Source organism: Vulpes lagopus, chromosome 3 (assembly GCF_018345385.1).
Source record: "Vulpes lagopus strain Blue_001 chromosome 3, ASM1834538v1, whole genome shotgun sequence".
Classification (NCBI taxonomy): domain Eukaryota; kingdom Metazoa; phylum Chordata; class Mammalia; order Carnivora; family Canidae; genus Vulpes; species Vulpes lagopus.
Genome location: NC_054826.1, coordinates 37,584,777 through 37,604,519, shown reverse-complemented (window position 1 = coordinate 37,604,519; position 19,743 = coordinate 37,584,777). Strand labels below are relative to the sequence as shown.

The window sequence follows — 19,743 nt, the reverse complement described above, 5'->3', positions numbered from 1 at the left end:
GTGATTTTATTAATTAAAGTCTTTTCTCTTTGGGGTTATTGAAATTAATATCTTTGGGTTTACGTGCATGACTGGGAGCCTGGCTAAAATGACATTTGCACTTGTTTGTTTTTCTTTAGAAGAAAGATCCAGAAGACTATCTGGGACTCACTGAATACAGTCCTCATCTTAGAAGGTGGGTAGGTAATAGTGCATCCTGTACTCACTGAAGGTGGTCTACTTAGAAGGGCAGGTACAGAGTGAGTTGTTGCGTGATCCAAGGAGAATGAGCCCACAGAGACCTTCTTAACCTGTGAATTACTGAAGGTGGCTGGGGCAGAAACTATTTTCCCAAGATGGCCACATCAATATCTCTCCTTATCTTACAATGTGACATGGACACTCCTGAGACGTGAAATCTCTGTTCCCTCTCCATGAAACAGGGTGGATCCATGTTAACTCCCTTGCACAATGGAATGTGGTGGAAGTGATGCCACGTGACTTCCAAGTTTTGATTGTAGAAGGCAATCCAACCTGGCTCTTAGAACCCAGCCATGACATGGAGGAAAGCCTGAGCTATGGAGAGACCATGTGTGGGAGTGTTGCAGCTGATGGCCCAAGCTAGACCCCAGTTGACAGCCAGATTCTGATAGAATCTTGGTGATTCTTGATAGCCCGTGGGTGAGTGCAGCCTCCTCCAGGCTTTGAGTTTTCTAGCTGATACCCTAAAAAACTGGGAAGCAGAAATAAGCATTTCTACTCTGCCCTAACTTTATTCTGCCCCCCCAAACCATAAGAGACAATAAGTGACTATTGTTTTAAGTTCTAAAGTTTTGAGGCAATTTATGATACAGCAATAGATGACTAATTAAATAGTTAATGATTTGGAATAGGAGGAGCAGGGCAAGCATCCTACCCTTGGAAGATCCTTGGCTAATATTGCAAGGAAGCTGGAAGTTCTGAAACTGCAAGGGAGCAGAGGTCAATCATTTCTGACTGTGATTGGCCTGGAAGAGGGCAGGAGATGAGACAAGAGCTTTCCAGATGGAGTGTTTCTCTGGGAGAGGCAGGCAGATGACTCCATCTCTGCCATTGAGTTTTGAGTTGATCCTTGAGACAAGGAACTCTTTGGCAAGGTCACTGTGGCTGGAGATAGCATGCTGTCACACCTCTGGATGCTGGATGCTGGATGCTGGAAGCTTATCCCAGCTCCTCAGGACTTCTGGAGGGTTTCATACCAAAGCCTATTTACCTGCCATTGCCTATTTCTCTTCGGTATGGCAGGAGATAAAATTCCCTGAACCCTTTGGGCAATCATAAGTTTTAGACTCAAGATATAAGTTCTCTGGCCACAAAACAGTGAAGGAGTTTATGCTGGCCAAGATTCTTGGTTACAAACAATGGAGAATTATTCTAGATGATTTAAGCAGAAAATGAAATTATTGAAAAGAGTTGGGTAGTTTTCAAAATCCTTGGGAAGGGTAGAAAATAAGGGCTAGATCAAATGATAGAATTAGTTCAGTAAGGACACAGTGGCCACAGCCATTGGAGCCTGGATGTTACTGAACCTCAGATGTAGCTACTATTATGGCCCTGGGAACCCAGATAGAGCTACTTCTCCACCAGGTTGGAACTTCTCTGTCTGTACTCTGGGTTACTAGCACTCAATTCCAAGTCCAAGAGCAAGTGTGTCTGATTGGTGGATTATGGGTCATGTGCCACCTCCTAGCTGCAGGGGAAGCTGGGAAATCAAGGATCTAGCTGGGAAATCAATTTGTCTTTGTACAACAGAGAATCTCCCCCACATTGAAGGAGGTTTCAGGTACTGGGCAGACCAAAAATTACAAAGGTCCACTACCAAGTTCTAGGCTCTTTACTATTGAGGATATATCAGTGTGTCAGTGTGTCAGTTTGTGGAAAGGAGGAGAGCAGAGCTTGAATTTGAGAACTATGGAGAAGCTGCTGACAAGATCATTATATTTAGAAAATGTGATGTGCAGTTATCTGCCTGCTTATTCTTAGCACCATGCTTGCCCTTTAGTGTTCTACTTTGCACAGGGCCTGGACCCCTGCAAACCATGGATCCTAGGCTCCCTTGATAGGTTCAGCCAATGTGAAGCACTGGTAGGAAGTTGGAACATAGTAGGAGGTGGGAAGGTATGTTCTCTCTCTCACCATTTCTCATGGGATCTTTGGGAGTAACTGTATCCTTTACAGTTCAGTCACAATAGCTCAGCACTGGTCTGGGAGAGGCCTCCTGATTGGTCCCAGTACAGTCCCAGTGGGTCCTCCTTGGTGGTTCTATCACTCTTCCTGGCACTCTTTCTCCCAGTGGTGCGGTCTAGTGCATTTTGGGTCTTGGATAATAACATGTTATCATCTGTCCCAGCCCTCAGAGAAATAGCCGCTTTCTGTAGGCTCCTATGTTCTGTCTTATGTCCTTTTCTCTTTTTGTTCTTTTAGCACTTCCAAGACTTTGCAACTAGTTTCTTGGATTGAATCCGCTGTATTTGAAATAGTAATATGCTTCTTGTTTCCTGACGGACTCTGACTGATGCACATGGAAACTTGGTAAGAACAATATGCCTGACATTTATAATATTCTTAATATCAAAGAGCTTTAATGTTGGGAGTGCTGCCATTTCTTGCCTTTTCCAACTGGTAAACTCATATGCACCATTCAAACTTTGTTCAGGTATTAGCTCTCCAGGAGGCCTTCCCTGATATTATCCTTTGCTCCCTAAGCCCCAAGGAGCCAAATACAGTACCATTCACTCTTAAGTAGGTATGTGGCAGTAGTGTCTGTTGATGTTGACAGTGGCAGGCAGGAGGATTAGAAGTGCATGTTTGCGGGATAATACTTCAGTGGTTTTTCTTAGGCAAGAGTGCTGATTTTCAAGTCTGGAAGTCTGGTTTGGATTCCATTAGTAGGTAACTGTGCAATCTCAGGCAAGTCACTTGACTTCCGTGGGCTGCAGTTTACTCTCTTGAAATATGAGTGGGTTCAATTAGGAGGGTGATTTCCAAACTTTGTGTGTGTGTAAGTTTTAAGTAGTATTATGTGGAAACCCAATATGTAAAACAGAAATAAATGGTCTGACCAAAGTTAGGGGTGGGCATTTCCAGTGCTCCTCTAGCCCCGGACCTTTGGTATACCTCTACCACACCTCTAGGGCTCCATGGAACAAAATTATAACTGCAGTGGATCACTTTGTTTATGTATTTTAGCTTTACACATACAGGCACAACAAATAGGTAAACTGAAGCCAATTAAAGATGATGCCCATGCATTGCTCATATGATAATCTACTTCTATCCATAGATTTAGGGAACCTGAGTACAAATCTTTCTTGAAACCATGTCAAATAAGAGATGTATATTTTGGCTACTAGAAAGCCACACCTTATTCCATGGTAAATGTAAATTAAATCCTGGGGAAATATTTGAATAAAGATGGTCCAAATCTTTTCACCATGAACCTGATAAAATCATTGTAATAGGTCTGAATGCTGAGGCTCAGTTACCTTATAACCAACATTCCCTCTTGAAACTAACCATATCCATGTTGGTTCACTTTTTCCAACCCTGTATGTAGCCTGACTAATTGGATATACTGAGCTGAGGTGGATATTTATCATTAACAAAGCTTGATACATTAGGAAATCATCTTTGTAGCAGCCACAGTAGAGACAGTTGATTGTTTGGGTAAAGTTCAAGTGCACTGACTTGTACTTTCCTTATGGAGGGAATGTAGGGGCACGGGGCAGAATAGAAATGTAGGGGCACAGGGCAGAATAGAAGCGGAAATTTTGAATAAGGCTGGAATCTATCTGGAGTTGTTCTTTTTTTTTTTAATTTTTTATTTTTTTATTTATGATAGTCACAGAGAGAGAGAGAGAGAGAGAGAGAGAGAGAGAGAGAGGCAGAGACATAGGCAGAGGTAGAAGCAGGCTCCATGCACTGGGAGCCCGACGTGGGATTCGATCCTGGGTCTCCAGGATCGCGCCCTGGGCCAAAGGCAGGCGCTAAACCGCTGCGCCACCCAGGGATCCCTATCTGGAGTTGTTCTTAAGGAGAAACTTTGACCATGAGAGTTAACATATGTTCTATATTCAATTTTTTTCATCATTATCTTTGCAGCCAACATCATTATCTTCAAATGCATTGAGCATTTACTATGTGTCAGGAATAATGCTCAGCATTATTCCTACAACCATCTTACCCTCGTTGTTTACAAATGAGAAAACGGAGATTTAGGAAAGTTCTATTACTCACTCTTTTTTGCATTTATCAGCTAACAAGTAACTGAATTTGGAGTCAAATGCACATCTGCTTAATTATAAGACTATGCTCATAAATGACATCCTATTGCCTTTCCATTTCCTGAACCCCACAATGCAAGGGTGGGCCCCCTCTGCCTGTTTGCCTTATTAGCATGATGACATTGCCATCATTAGTCTGTCCCCTCACTCAGACACAACAAGGCCTCTGAGTCCCCATGGTAAAGCTCCTGGTGACTTATCCTCAGCTTGAAGCAGCTTTAAGTGTTTGCTTTCCTTCCATGCCTGCAACTGCTGGGTACTGTTGAGCTGTCACCTGGCTTGGGGGACCCGATGAATCAAGACTGAAACCAATTAACATAGGAAACCTGCCAACTCATACTCCACACCCCGAGTAGACAGCCTAATTTCCTTGTTGATGAGAACTTCTCACTAGCAATGATCTTGCCCTTGCTACGGGGGTTTTCCAGGAGAATCACATGTCTCTCTTCAATGGCTGCAAAAAGTAAATTAATGAGCTAACAAGACCGAAATGAAGAAAAAGGTGGCAAGGAGATGACTATAGAGAGCCAGAGAATGTGGCCAATGATTAAAGAGAAGGGCCAATCATTTAAGCCAGACTGTAGGTCCCGTGAGAAGGGATGCTTTGGTTTAATGGTGATGGGAGAGACCACACTGGTTCTTGATCTCTGAAATCATCACTGTCTACATGAACATTGAAAGAGTGCTAGACCTCAGTTTCAATCCCTGAGTGATACTGATGTATGGTACTTTTGGAACAAGTTTTTCCCTTTTTTGGGTTGTATAGCAGTTAAAAGTGTAGGTTCTGGGATTGAACTGCTTATATTTTGAATCTAGTCTCCATCACTTACCAACCGATTTTGAGCACATATTTAACCTCTCCAAGACTTCATTTTCTCAACTATAGAATGGGATAATGATAATATTCATCTTACAGGGCTGCCACAAGGCTAAAGGAAAATAATTCTTCCAGGGTACCAAGCACAGTGGCTGGCATATGGTAAATATTCTCTAATTTGGGATGTTTTTAGCTGCAAGTGATTGAACTTCCTGTTCAGAGAGGCTTTTTTTTTTTTTTTTAAGATTTCTAATTTATCTAGTCATGAGAGACACAGAGAGAGGCAGAGACACAAGCAGAGGGAGAAGTAGGCTCCCTGTGGGAGGACCCTGGGATCACCATCTGAGCCAAAGGCAGATGCTCAACCACTGAGCAACCCAGGTGCCCCTCAGAGAGGCTTTAAAAGAAGTGTGATAGCTCATATAACCGGAGGTTCAGGGAGAGGATATACTCAATGTTGGTTAAATTAGTTCTTTGGTGATGTCCTCAAGAACCTGGTTCTTTCCATATTTCTGTTTTGCGATCTTGAGTTTTGTCTCCATAATCAAGATGGTAATAGAATGACTGCTGTCTAGATGTGTCAGTGTCCTAGGGAAAAAGAAGAATGAAGAATGTCTGTCTTTTCTGTGACTCTATCTGAAACAAAAAGTTTTTTTTTTTCAATCCCATCAGCAAAATTGTTTACCTCTCATTGGCCAGAATTGGTTCACATGCCTGTTCTGACCAATCCCTGTAGGAAGAATTTAACCAATGGAATCACCTAGGAGTTAAGGGGTATCTCAACTTCCCTTGTGGTTGCATGGAGGGAGATTGGATGGCTGAACAAAATTGAGGTTCTGTTAGGAAAGAAGAAGGGAGGCATGGATGCCGGCTAGGCATCTGATTGAAATCTCCCCAATCAATACATTTCACTATTATTTTTATTATTACTGTCTTTATCATCAGTTTCTGCTTTGGACTACTTGCTAGGTATCCCAGTCTCTTTTGCATTCTGAAAGCATACTTTGATCTTACTCATTGTTAGTATGTGCTGGGCTAAGTTTGGTCTCTGCCTCTTCTGATGAGAGGGCAACTGAAATGTAGCATTTCTGCTTCCAACATTCATTCTCCAACCAGAAACATCTCATGCCAAACACTCCAGGTATACAGAGCTACTAAGAATGAGCCAAAGGAAATTAATTTCAAGATCCCAGCATCTGTCACTCACAGCAGTGAGTTGTGTAACTGAGCCGATGATATAGTTGATTATGTGCCAAAGCCTTTTTCTACTTTAGAAACACTCCTGGGAATCCTTTCTCTCCTTAAGATGACAAGCCCACCTCAAACAGTGTTCTGGATTGAAGGATGGTAGATTTAAACATTTCTAGCTCATTGAGATAGCTCCTCTATGTTTTCTGGTCACAGACTGTGTGGCTAACATTTTTTTTTCTTCTTTCTTTCTTTCTTTTTAAAGATTTTATTTATTTATTCATGAGAGACAGAGAGAGAGAGAGAGAGAGAGAGAGAGAGAGAGAGAGAGAGAGGCAGAGACACAGGCAGAGGGAGAAGCAGGCTCCATGTGGGGAGCCTGATGTGGGACTCGATCCGGGGTCTCCAGGATCACGCCCTGGGCTGAAGGCAGCGCTAAACCACTGAGCCACCCAGGCTGCCCTTTTTTCTTTTTTAAAGAAAGACCCATGTTGATGGCTTGGTGACACATTACTACCATTTTGGAGAAACAATCCAAACCATGACATATCAAATATTCCTCAGTTACATGGGACAACCAATTTTTTTTAATCTCCTTCACCCCAAAGCACAGTTTAATTCCACATGCATAACTGAATTGATTTTTTCTTTTTAATTTAATTTATTCTTGGCTTTTGATCACAAAAAAGGCTGCTTGTGGAGCAGATGGCATAGACCATTTCCACGTGTTATGAGTGGTCAGTTCAATAGACCATCATCAGCCCCTCATCTGCTAGCCAATTGGCCTGAGTCAACCAGAAAATGATGTGTTTGGTTCTGAGGGTAGATATGAGTCTATTGCCTCATAGTTTAGATAACATTTTTCTTCCAAGGGTCAAGTCAGACCCTGTTCTCTGATGTCATAAACTCCCAGGCAAACGGCAGAAATTCAGTACCATGGGAGTGCTCTCAATGATCAGCCAGGAAGTCTCCAGAATCTGGTATAGTGAATTATGGTTCATTGAGTAAGATGTTCATCACCTTCTTCTTAGAAATACCCTTCGCTTCATCAGAGAATCATGAACCCTCAGAGCTAGAAGTGATTTTGGAGGTTATGTGTTTAAATGTTTCTACTGCCAAGTCCACAGGGTGCTCCTAATTTGTGTCTGCTGCAGGGACTCTGATGCAGAGATTCTGTTTGTGTGAAGTCCCCATAGGCCTTCTAGGAGAGCCAGTGATGGAATATGTTAGAGCTAACTGTTCACTTAAGGCTAAAATTCTTGAAGTGAGATGGGGAACAAGGTTGCCTCTTAACTCTTGAATAGATTTATTCTAAGTTTGAGTCTAGTTCTTGGATGGCTTGTTAAAGAAGGGGGATAATTTTGGATGCTATACATTTTACATCTTGCCCTCTATCCTGGTCCCCAAAACCTATTCCAAGTTCCCAGAAGGGAAGACATGGTAAGAAATTATATGTGTGAATCAGAGAAAAGAATCATAACCCTAGACTTCAAGATGCTGAGAATATAAGGAGACTCTGATGAGTTTTGTTGTATGATTCTTGGAGTGGTGGAGGCATGATGAGAACCAGATCCGGGAAAGCAAAGAAAGACTACAGCCACTTGTGAGCTAGAGAGCCTGTGACTGCTTGATCAATGCTATTTAAAGGGAGCAGTAAATATAATGGCCCACAGAGCCTGGCACCAGCAGCTGCACAAGAGAACTTTAGTGGTCACTAAGGAGTAGTCATGTGAACTGAGCTCATCTATGTGTCTCACTCTTCCAGGACCTCACATGTTGGGAAGCTTGGTTGACCTTCATTTATTCTAGCCATAGTGCCTTGACATTGTGGTTTGGAGAACTCTTCATTGTTTTCCCTCATTCTCTCTTGCAAGAGTTAGAGTTGGGTTCTATTGATTGCAATTAAATTACACTGTTACAGGGTCGCTTTATGAATTAGCTAATTGCAAAATAGACAGACACCAGAGGAGTGAATTTGGCCATTTAGGGGGCCTGAGCCCTGAAGCTGTCAGCTCATCACTGTCCTGCTACTTGAACACTGCCAAGCACAGCTGTATGTTCAGGCTATTGGGCAATGGAAATGTGTCAGTAGCGAATGCTTGGTGCTTCACTGCAGGTGGAAGACACAGATGGTTAGCTGTCATGATACTTATCCTTGTCAAAAATCATTGCTCTCTTTCTTGTCTCAATATGACCTGTGCCAACAGAAAGAGGGCTCTGGGAGTCAGCACAGCTAGGGACTAGCCCAGCTCAGGTTCTAGATAGCTGTGTGACCATGAGCCAGTCATTCTACCTCTCTGCAATCAGTTTCCTCACTTGGGAAAGAGTGAAATAACACACACCAATCCAGCATACAATACTTAGGACAGCAGAATAACTCTGGTGGCCAGAAGGATGCTGGTGGGCCAGGAGGTGGTGGTGGTGGAAATCTGCCTACTCAGGCTTTCCTGTTACCTCTTATTTTGGTTCTTGAGGTACTTGTGGGGAATTCTAGAGATCTGAGGAACACATCGATGACCAGGTTGGTAAATAATCTCTAAGGAATTTTCCAGTCTACAATTCAATTTGTTTGAATTATTATTATTATTATTATTATTATTATTATTTTTTACAAAATAGTCACATTCCTGTTTCTGCCAGCCCTTCACTAACTATAGCCTCATCACTCCATACATATATACTTTCTCTGTGTGTACAAGGAAGGAAAAAAGTGGGCTGTTTATCTGCTTAGTTCTTGCTGATTAGATCTTCTGTATTTTTGAAGATGGCCCAGATGACTAACAATGTGCCATGGAACCATTAACAACTCTGATAGAACTTTCTACTGGAGGAAGGAATCTTCCAGGTCACTTGTGGTCACCTATCAGGCTTTCTAGGGCTCCATGGCCCTGAAATAGACTTACAGAAGCACAAGAAGTTCTGAAAACTCCTAGTCTCTAGAGCCCATGCTTAGATATGCTAAGGATAAAATGCTTCTCTGAGAGCATCCTCAGAGGTGTTCATCCTCTGAGAACCTTTCAGATCAACTTGTAATGCTGGTACTTAAAGGAATACAAGAGATGTTAGCATTTCTATTCACCCATACTCCTTTCCCAAAGAATCTTCCCTCCCCTCACTCCTTGGAAAATTTGCTAAAAAAGTTGCTGAAGGATCCATGTTGGATCACTAGGTGATACTTTCCTGATGCCTGCCAACCATCTCTGATTGGTTTAGAAATGGCCACCTGACTCAGGTGTGACCAATAAATTCTACTCTACTGGGACACAGAGTCCTTGTCATTTAGATGTTGATAGACATGGAGCCATATGGGAATATGGCTCTGGGAATATGGCTCATGTTGGGCCATGAGCAATAGAGGAAACAAGTATGCCAAGAAAAGAACATAGCAGACACACAAAGAGAAGGTAGACAGTAGACAACACAGGGAAAGAGAGGGAGAGAGAGGGAAAGAGGAAGAGAGGGAGAGAGATGGGGAGGGAGAGTGAGAGTGCCCACTTTCTGATATTGTTCTCAGTCCACAAGGCCATTTAACTTTCCTACATTTATCTTTTCTTCAGAGTCCCTTGGATCCTTGGATCCTTCCATCAACCCTGAATTGTTACTTGAACTAACCAGAATAGGCTCTGTTCTTGGCAATCAGGCAACCCTTAATTAAGACAAAAGACTTAATGAAACAAGTCATGGCACCATCTACCCTGAAAGAGCTTGTTCATCTCTTTATTCACTCAACTGATATTTACTTAACCTCAATGTGCCAACACTGTGGATAACAGCATGAAGGATACAGTGGTGAACAAATATTTAGGGATTGAAAATTATTTCAAGTGTGGAGTGATTGAAAGGTCCAGCTTGGTGAGGAAACAGTGTGATAACCATCATCCTTTATTTCAAGGGAAGTGATAGGAAGAGGAATTAGACTTGCTTTGTTAGCCCCAGAGGGCATAAGAGAGTTGATGGGTGGAAATCAGAAGGGGCAGATTGGGACTGAGCATAGGACAGAATTTGGCAGCACTTTGGCACTGTTTAAAGATGAAACAGATTGTCTTGAGAGTTGAGTTTCTCCTACAATGGGGCCAAATGGCCAGTTGTGGGGAATTTTGTAGGATAGATGCAAACATTGGATGAAGGTTTAGATTGTATAACTTCTAAGATTCTTCCCCAGAGCTCTAGATTATAATTTTACCTTGAACCTTTAGGTTTGCATGATTTCAGGCAAGTTATTTAACTTCTCTGGGGCTGTTTCTCACATGTGAAAATTAGGATAAGAAACTCTCTTGCTCTGTGGTTGTGAGGAATAAATTATACGGCACTTAGTAAAAGCCTGGCACAGAGAAGGGACTCAGTAAATGAGTGTTTTCTTTATTCTTTTCTGTTACAGGTGAGGCTTTTCTTTTCATGAAATGCTGCTTTCTCCACTGCTGTTGCCACTTCAGGGATTTTATTTGCTTCAAGCAGCTGTATAGTTCATGAAGATGATATAGTTTATGTCTTATTCTTGCTTAGCATAGGGCTGTGCACAAAGGAGGGCCTTAGGAAATACTAGTGATTCCATATGGAGTCTTAGCTAACAGTCCCCATGCCAAACTTATACGAGAATGCTCTTCTCCACCCTTTGAAATTAAACACTGAGTCACACAAGTAGACACTTGTCCACAAAGAATTGCATGCATGCATGCACACAGACTGCACCTAAGTAAATGCACAAGGCATGCAGACAAACATGACTGTGCACAACTACACACACACAGACACGGACTTTCACTTCCTCCTCCCCGTAATCAAGAAGATACAAGAGGAATCCGCCTGTGGGATGAGTCACGGAGGCGGTTGGGATGAAGGGCAAAATTCAGCATCCCTGGGGAATCTTTATTTATAGCCCCAGTGGCTGGAGAGGGGGCTGAAATCATTCCTAAGGAGTTTCAGCGATGGAGAGTGATAAGATAACCAAAAGAGGTTGTTCCCACCACCGAGCTGTCTTCGAAGCAGGCGCCTGTTGCTACTGAGCAGAGAAGCGCTGTGTCACTCCAGGGCTGCTGTGGACATGGACGGGGAGGAGCTGAACTGACTGCATTCTAGCTGGTCCGAGGGCTGCTGCTGGACCCCTTTCCCCAGTGAGCAGGCAATCTCTATGCTAATCCCAGCAAATCCTCCCAGCTCCAAACAAACAGAAACCTCTCTGGGCCTGCAGAGGCCACTGATCACAGAGGATGCAGTTTAGATTCATAATGATACAGTCTAATCCGCTGGCCCAATGGTCCTGCCTCTGTCAACAGTGTGGTTTCTGTAATGAGCAAAGCAAGAGGCACGGGGAAAAGGCAATGCTGGACCCAACCTGCCTTCCCGAGAGAGGGGGTGGAAAGAGGCAGCTGGCTCTTTGCTGAGCTTTGAGGGACAGTCTGGTGGGGGGGTGAGAGTGGGGCAGTGAGTTTTTTGAGTGCAGACTCCGTGTCTCATCTACTGTTGCACCCCTAGCACCCAGCACACTACCTGACATAGAGGCAGTACCTAGGTCTTAGTTGGCAACTGGATAACATGCATGACCTCTTTAATTTCCAATTATATGAAGGCCCCAGTTATAGTTCTTGCGTTAGATGCATGCTTGAGAAGAAAGAATATTTTCTAGGGAGCCAGGAAGACCAGGGCTCCAATCCTGCCTCTTCTTCTAAAAGCCTCAGTTCCCTTATCTGTAAAATGGGGACTCATGGACAACTATTATGTTTGGAGGGCTGTGCTAAGTATTAGAGATGGTGCAAGTATGTTACTTCCCTATAGTATATGCTACTGGGAGGAATGGATATCAAGTTATTATCAGCCAATAACCCTTCAGTTGAATTAGTTGGTCAGATTGCACTAGGTAGGAAACAGTGAACACTGCCCCTCCCGCCTGCCAAGACTACCTGGGATGGTTTGTTCTTTTTTTTTTTTTTTTTTAAGATCTCTGTATTATTTATATATTTATTATTATATATAAAATTATATATTTATGTTTTTTAAAAAAGATTTTATTTATTTATTCACAAGAGACACAGAGACATAGGCAGAGGGAGAAGCAGGCTCTCTGTGGGGAGCCTCTTATGGGACTTGATCCTCTGACCCTGGGATCAGGCTCTGAGCAGGCTCTGAGGGAAGGCAGACACTAGAAGGCAGGCACTCAACCACTGAGCCACCCAGGTGCCCCTATTTAATTGCAGATTTGAGAGAGAAAGAGAGAGAGAGGGAGGGAGGGAGAAAAAATTGCATTTTACACCTACGAGCAAAAGCAAGGGGAGAGGCAGAGAGAAAGGCAATCTCTCAAGCAGATTCTTTTTTTTTTTTTTTTTAAGATTTTATTTATTTATTCATAGAGATGCAGAGAGAGAGAGAGGCAGAGACACAGGCAGAGGGAGAAGCAGGCTCCATGCAGAGAGCCTGATGTGGGACTCGATCCTGGGACTCCAGGATCATGCTCTGGGCTGTAGGCGGCACTAAACCGCTGCGCCACCGGGACTGCCCCTCTCAAGCAGATTCTATGCTGAGTGTGGAGTCTGATGCAGGGCTCGATGTTAGAGCCCTGAGATCATAAAGATCATGACCTGAGCCAAAATCAAGAGTCAGATGCTCATCCAACTGAGACACCTAAGTGCCCCCTGGGATGGCATGTTCTATTGGCCCCTTACTTCTGAGCTGTCCTGCTTGGCCTGAGCCCTGCTCTGAGTATGAGTTTTCCTCAGCCCCCACTGCTCTTAGTTGGCTCAGATGTGTGCCTGGACCTTAGCTCCTAGCTGAGGTCGGAGAGCTCTTGGACTGGACACCAGCTGCCCAGTACAGATCCTGAGCTCTGCCTTACATACTTTTCCTCTTGGCCTTTGACCCTCACTTGGCTCCTGGTCCTGAATGGTTTAGGTATAAGCTCCTTCTCTTTTATGAACTCTACTGCTGGTTCTGATCTTCATAACATGTCAGGGTTGCTGGAGACTGGCCTGGTATTTGGTCCTGTGGGTTTCCACCTCTGATTCTTAGGGTTAGTTCAGCCCTGGCCTGAAGAGACCAAGCTACAGAGCCCTGAACCTACGTTTCAAAGATAGAGAGCATCAAATATAGCACTTGAGCTCTGAAGTTATTCCCAAGGTAGACCAGAGGGCAAGGGAGAACAGGACATGAGTCTGGGGAGAACAGAAAAAGTCAGGAAGTGGAGGACAATCACCTTAATGGTATAATGTCCATCTTTATTCTTAATAATAGTCACTGCAACTGCAATTAAAAAATAATTTCCTAGACTGACAGAATAATGTAGTGATTATTTAAAGCCCAGTCTTTTGAACCAGACAGATCTGAGCTTGAAACCTGGCCCTCTTGCTTGCTAGCTTGGGCAAGTTGCAACCCCTTTCTGAGTTTTGGGTTCCTAACTTATAAAATGGGATCCAAAATGATCCCTGACTCATAAGCCTGTTGAGAATGTTAAATGAGACAATGGATGTAAATGCTTAGCACAGGGTCGGGGGCACAGTAGGCAGTCAATAAAATAGTGGTTATGATGACTAAGATTTGTTCTTGTGAACCCTGCCCTAGTAGCTGCTCAGGGTCATCAGGGGGATCCCATAAGATAATGAATTTAAATATGTTTAGAAGAAGACTGGAGGACTTGATGTCAACAGAGTATTGAAATAATTACCTTCTTTCTTGGTCTTTGAAATTTGCTAAGCGATGTGCTATTGAACATAGATTGGGTGTCTCACAGCCAGTGGGTGTCTCACAGCCAGTGGGTGTCTCACAGCCAGTGGGTGTGATGGACTCCCCCAGACCCAGCTCCTGTATGACATTTTGATATGGTGCAGTGGGATGGAAGGGGCTTCAACAGCATCTTTCTATTTTCACAGGGCCTTCTAGGCCATCAATGTTTCTCAGTCTTTCAAGCTTAGCAGAGTGGGTTATAAGTGGGGAAGGCACATAGGACCAAGAGCTAACTATTTTGCCAACAGTTCGCCAACTGTTTCTCAGAGCCTGTGGCTTTGAGTCTGCCTGGGACTGAGTGATCCAAGGAGGTGACAAAGGACCAGGCAGCAAGCCCTGATTTATGACCCAAGGTTCCCATTCCAGAGGCCACATCATTAGTCCCTTTGGGAAAGAGCTTTAACCAGATGAACTGCCTTTCCAACTGCAGGATTGAGTCCCAGGCCTGCTCCAAAGGGCTTCTCCTTTTTATGTACCTCCTTTTTATGTACCTTCCTCCTTTCTTAGGGGGAAGAAAGCCCGGAGAGCAAATTCTGGGACTGAGTCAGTATGGGAACCTGCCCTCCTACTGGCCAGGCAAATGTGGTGGAAGATAGTGGTAGAGTTGTTAATGTATGCTGGACAGTAGAGTCCAGAAGAAGGGACAAATAATCTTTTACTTTGTATTCCGATCTTATCTTACAACCTCTATAGACACCACTGTGGCTAATGGTGCTCAGCCACATTTCAGTTCTTCCCTAGCATCCCAGCTGATGTGGGACCATTATAGTAGAATTTTGGGATGGCTTGTGTGGCCATGCCTTTCGCAGATGGTAGGTATTACAAATACCTACCATTCTCCCCATCTTCCTTTTTAGCATAACTGTGTGGGCAACAATGTGCTAAGGTGGACCCCTCCGCTAGACCCAGGCATGAGCCATGTTTGGTCTCACTCAAATCTAACATTTCTAGTCCTATTTGCTAATGATTGGTTTAGGTGTGGTCATGTGGTTTAACTCTGGTTAATGGGACCTGAGGCAAAGTCTCCTGGAATCATCTAAAAAGATTTTGCTCTTTGATAAGAGAGAGACATGTGAGGAGAAACTGTGGTCTCTCTTTTCTTTCTTTTGTATGTCATTGGGTGAAGATGTGCTTGAAGCTGTGGCTGCTATCTTGCCACTGTGAGGAAAAAGCCAAGAACACAGAGCCTTGAAATTGTTGAACTCCTGATCTAACCCTGGATCTAACTGCCAAGTTGTAGATTTTCTGTTAAAGTATCAAAAGCCTGTATTGTCTAAACAAATTTTGTCAGAGATTGTTACATTCCAACTAGTACATTGGGGAAAACCTCTCTTCATTTGACTTTCTCTTTCCTCTCCCTTCTCTGCCTTAACTTAAGGAACTCCAGCCTGACTGCAGGGACCAGCACCGGAATACAGAAAGGTGAATTTGGCTTGGTATAAGAGAAGCAAATTGGTGAGTGCTTCTTGTAAAGGGGCTGGTACTGGTGATACAGGAATGCTAGCACGGTATGGCTAGATGTTTTCATTATTCAAGAGAAATTGGAAAACTACATTTTTATGTGGAATCTCTCAATTTTATATGTGCAGTTAAATTGTAAAGATACTGCAATGGGCAAAACCAACACATCTGAGTATTAAGTATAGTCCAGAAGTCACACATTTGTGCCATGGTATTAAATCCCAAAATACCATCTCTTCCTGGGCTTGATCTCAAGTGTGGCCTGTCAATGACTTCATTCAGATTTTAGTTGAGTGGGGCTATGGCTGTGGGCTTGGGTGGTACAGGGATGGAAAATGGAGGATGGGGGAAGGGAGGACAAAGGTGATGACTGTGGCTTGCCATTAAGGCGTAACATCTATAAGACGACAAACCTTTACCCTGTGGGTCAAACCTTTTCTTCACATAGGGCCTGGGTGTGATTTTTACAGAAAAGTTCCTGTCACTTTCTCCACCAAGTCCCATTACCAGACTTTTCTTATTCAAACATCACTGTTGTTCAGGTTCTAAAAATGGAGGTGAGGAGAATCTATTCCACCAAACAGCCAAAGGGGCCAGGAAGTTGGATGCCCACCTCCTAGAAGATTGCCATCCCTTAGGACTTGGTGAATGCTGTGGAGACACACGTTCTGTCTGGAGCAAGCCATTTAGTCCAATAAGCACACTGTTCGTTTCAACAAATTAAAAAATATCCCATGGAAAATCCAAGGACACTGTCTGCAGAATGAGGCTGGTACTGGAGGATTATTCTCCTTCCATGCTAAGAGCATTTTGGTGGGTGGGTAAGTACAAACACATCCCTCCAGGGAAGACCTGGAAGGCAATGGGCATTTTAGATCTTTGCTAAACTAACTTTCCATGGACCTAATGACTCTGCTCTTCAAGGGTAAGTTGGGTCCTGGTCCCTGTGTGACCCAAGTAGGTTGTTTGATTTAAGTCCACAGGCTATAAAACTGGAAATCTTCATATTTGCCTTTAGGTCATCAAATTAAAAAGTTTTTGGAGTGCCTTTGTTGAAAGGCATCAGAGAAGAGCTAACATGAACTTCTTGCACTGTACTGTATAGAGCCCAATGATGCTCTCTCGATGACAAGGGAGGATGAGTCACCACCAGCTTCAGGGATTGAGAGGAAATGTCAATGAAGCCATGAATAATAGGTGCTGTACTGACACTTAGGAAGGTTAAGGGCAAGAATTTGTTGGCAGGGAAGAAAACTAATGCGGGGGAGGCCAGCCCCAATCCTGCAGAGCCCCTATAGCTCATTGCTATTTGATTGGATACTCAACAAAATAGCGAGTTTCTTTCATTTTAAAGGGAAAAAATGTGGAGGTGTTGGAGAGAAGGGTCCTTTTGCAAGGGCAGAGAGGCAGATTTGATGGCCAGGGAAGGGTACTGTCTTAAAGTGGCTCTCAACAGCTGAGCTGGTAGTACCTACAGCAGTGGGCATGGTGAGTTCTTCCTTGAATGGAGGTCTGTGTCCTTCACAAAATCCAAAACTCAAACCCAGAGAAGGTCCTCTTACTGGTGTGATAGCCATGAACAGCCCCCCATGCTAACTCCTGATCAAGGCAATTGGACAAAGCAACTGAAATGTCATTGATGGTAGTGAGAATGAGCATAGCAGAAGTCAGCCTTTGGATTTGGGTAGACCTGGATTCAAAGTCCACATTAAGAGTTACCAGCTGTGTGACCATGGGAAATTAATAATCTTTGCTGAACACCATGTCCTACTCTGTTTAATGGGGATAATATGAGCTGGTCCTGGGCTGATGTGTCCTTAGATCCATGCTTTCCCCTACTTCCTCTGTTTTGTGTACAGCAAGCTGCTGTACCCAGGCTCCTGTGTTGCTGGCTTCTACTTGGGTTTGGCCAATGGTGGGAGATCTCAGGGCAAGAAGAAGGGGCCCATCAGCATTGGTGGTGTCTTCAGCAACAGCTCTATCTCCACAGAGGGAAGCTAGTATTAATATGATCACACTTTAAGGACTATGTATAGAGTAATTGATTAACCATCGCTCGTATAGATGATGGGAATTTTTTTTTTTTTTTTTGCAAACACACGAGGGTTTATTTACAAGCTCGAGCTTGGGTCCAAGTGTGCCCGACACAGCGGAACAGGGACTTGGACCAGATGATGGGAATTTTGATTAGGACATGGAAAAGCAGATGATGGAAGTGTGTCAGGGCTTGTACTGCAGAGACGTGATGAATAACCAAAGAAGAGTGGGGAGGGCTTTGGGGTATCAAATAGTGGCATTGGGGCAAGTGGTACAAGATGTTTAAGTAGCTGTGGAAGTAAATATTGTCAATATCGTAGCTCTGCAAAAAACTAATCCCTCAAAGATATTTGAAATTAACATTCAAAGCCCGTCAAAATAGAGCTTCAACCCACCTTTATTATTCTTTCTTGAACCTTGTAGTGGGTTGAATTGTGACCCCCAAAATGTAGGTCAAAGTTTTAACCCCAAGTACCTAGGTAAGTGATCTTACTTAGAAATGAGTTCTTTGAAGGTGTTAATTAAGGATCTCCAGAGGAGATCATGTTGGATTTCGAGCAAACCCTAAATCCAGTGACTGGTGTCCTTTTAGAGAAGGGAGGAAGAGGTTTGAGACACAAGATAGAGGGAAGGTGGGCACTCAAAGACAGGGGTAGAGATTGGAGCTGTCTCATCACAAGTCAAGGAATGTAGGAACCACCAGAAACTGGGAAAGTCAAAGAACGAAATCTCCCCTACAGCCTCCAGGGGGAGTGAGGTCCTATTGACACCTTGATTTGGACTTTTGGTTTCCAGAACTGTGAGAGAATAGATTTCTGTTGTTTTAAGTCGCTCGATTTGTGGTGGGTTGTTATGGCAGCCTTAGGAAATTAAAACAGACTTAACTTTCAGGTATATTGTTTCACTGAGCTATTTCTTGGAAGTCCAATTCTTTGCTGACTTCAGGTTATGTTACGTTGGACATGAATCATATTTCTATTTCATGCATGCAAATTTAACTATTTGGCAAAAATAATAAGAGATAGCTATTGATAGATTAACAGAAGCAGAGTAAAAGCGAGCTAATAGTCAAGCTACTGCCAGCTCTGCCCTCTTTCCACACAGTAAGTGGTGAGTGTCCTCCCTGGAGGATGCTGGAGGCATGCCAATGACTGCTCCTCTCTTCTCTTCCATAAACCTCACACTATGTGTGAGTTCAGTATTTAAGAATTCCCATTTTTCGTACTTCATGGTACCTCAAAGCACACTCATAAATTCATTTGATGTTCAGATGAAGCAACATAAATGTATTTCAGGACTAAAAGAAACATTGGCTGTATTGGATTTCTTGAGAGATAGAATGCCATATCCCAATATGGTCCCTGTTGACCATAATCTAGTCATGATTTTTTTCCTTGCTTTATGAATGATTTTAGAAACCAGATGCTGAGTAAGATTTGATTCCTTCGAATTCACTTTGCTTAGAATTGTCTAGCATGCTTCAACATGTTACTTTTTATAAAAATTTTCCCTTCATCCCCTCATCTGTGTTGAATTTCTAGATTCTTCAACTTCCATGAATTTCCCTCCTCCTTGTTGACATATTTTTGCTTATAGGAACTTGTGCACATACTAGGCTTCTTGATACAAGTTCCTTGAGGTTGGGGACTACATATCATTGAATCCCCCCTACATAAATAGATGTAGGTATGTATGTATATATGTATAAATTGATAAATTTATAGATTTCAGAGAAAAACCAAATGAAAACTAGTAGCTAAAGTAAAGAAAACTTGTCTACACTTCCACTGCCTAATATGAGATTTGATGCACAAATTGAGACTCAGATCAACAGGTGACTCCATACCATTGTAAACAGCTGGCTTCATTTCTCTGTTGACTTAAAGCCAGCCATCAGGGCATCCCTTTAAACCACTGGTGCTGGGATACATCTGAATTGCAACTTAGCTTAAATATCAATTTCTCAAAGAACTCTTCCTTGCACCTTCCAATCTAAATGAATCATTTTCTCTTCTGTCACACTCTATCATAGCATCCTCTTTTCCCCTTCATAGCAAATGTCATAGTTTAAGGCTATAATTATATCTTTTTGTGACTTTTAGTTTAATATCCTTTATACTCTCCCACCTCCGAGCTGACGTTAAACTCAAGAAAGGTAGGATTCATGTGTTTCTTAACCCTGGTGACCTAATGTTAGCTCAATGCCTGACATATACTACCATTGCTACT

The 19,743-nt window shown here is 43.0% G+C and overlaps 1 long non-coding RNA gene across 1 annotated transcript in view; it reads left to right on the top strand.

The window, feature by feature from the left end:
• The window catches only part of LOC121487857, a 64,870-nt gene extending 49,411 nt beyond the window's left edge, over positions 1–15,459 (top strand). The window contains exons 3-5 of the long non-coding RNA XR_005986925.1: positions 120–175; positions 2,443–2,550; positions 15,395–15,459. This is a non-coding gene — a long non-coding RNA (uncharacterized LOC121487857). The remainder of the gene's footprint in view (positions 1–119; positions 176–2,442; positions 2,551–15,394) is intronic.
• The last annotated feature ends 4,284 nt before the right edge of the window (positions 15,460–19,743 follow it).